The 1,063-nt window shown below is 42.1% G+C and overlaps 1 protein-coding gene across 1 annotated transcript in view; it reads right to left on the reverse strand.

Annotated features, from left to right (window-relative positions):
- LOC127750939 (uncharacterized) overlaps positions 1 to 1,063 on the reverse strand; it is an 11,893-nt gene that overhangs the window by 9,316 nt on the left and 1,514 nt on the right. The gene's annotated exons all lie outside the window — the stretch shown is intronic.

Below are 1,063 nucleotides of genomic sequence, written 5' to 3' on the forward strand. Positions count from 1 at the left end.
CGAACAATTTTTCATACCGCTGCCGACGATGCGTTCGGCTGCTATGGTGGCTCCCGCGCCTCATGGAAGAGTTTGAAAACAAAAATGCGGCGAGCATCAGCATCATATGCGTCTGCTGCAGTTTATGAAATAACTAGTTAATCATTCTCTCTCTGTGCTGGTCTTGTTAACCGGAGTCATCTGACTTGATGGACACACCAAGACCTTGTCGATAAGTTGCTTACTAACCCGATTAGCGTCTACTGTTCACACCGTTAAATTTCTGCAAAGCAATGCTTTCCAGACTTGCAAAGGATTCTGATACCTTGTAACTACGTAGCATTTTCTTTGCAATTGCGTAACTATGCTTGGCAGTATGCAAAATATTTGCAAAGTGAAATTCTTTGTAGTTACAAAGCATGAATATTTCTCCGCAATTGCAGAGCATTTGCCTTGCAGGAATTTAACAGTTCATACACTGTACTTATTTGTTTCAGGTAGCAACTTTGCTGCCTTTCGAATTGTTTCTCGTCAACAACTCATTGCACAGCTGGGTGTTCCTCGGGTCAATCAGATGGTAGGGAGTTCACAGAGTTCAGAATCAAGATTTATCATCTTAAAGTTGCCATAAGGTAAAGAAGCCGATATGCTTTACTTAGTGAAAACTTAAACGTGGACATGGCAAATGAAAACTCTGACTCTTTGAACTCGCTACCAACTGATTGACAAAAAAATAACCATGTGCAATGCAAGGCAGCAACTTTGTTAACGACCTGGACACAAATATAGTTTCTGTGGACAGTAACGCCAAAGATTGTAGAACGCAACTAATTGACAAGCTTTTAGCGTGTCCAGCACGTTAGACCATGCCGGTTGCCAACAAGTGCGCAGAAGGAGAATAATATTTCATCAATAACAATTGACTAGTTATTTTTTGATAAACTGAAGCGGACCCATTGCCGCTTGCCGCCTGTTTGTTTTCAAACTACTCAGCAAAACGCGAGAACCACCGAAGCAGCCGAACGCATCGTCGGGAGCGGTATGAAAAATTGTTCGGCACCCGAAACGAAAGCTAACAATATTT

This window comes from Frankliniella occidentalis, unplaced genomic scaffold (assembly GCF_000697945.3).
Source record: "Frankliniella occidentalis isolate FOCC.00 unplaced genomic scaffold, Focc_3.1 Scaffold292, whole genome shotgun sequence".
Taxonomy (NCBI): domain Eukaryota; kingdom Metazoa; phylum Arthropoda; class Insecta; order Thysanoptera; family Thripidae; genus Frankliniella; species Frankliniella occidentalis.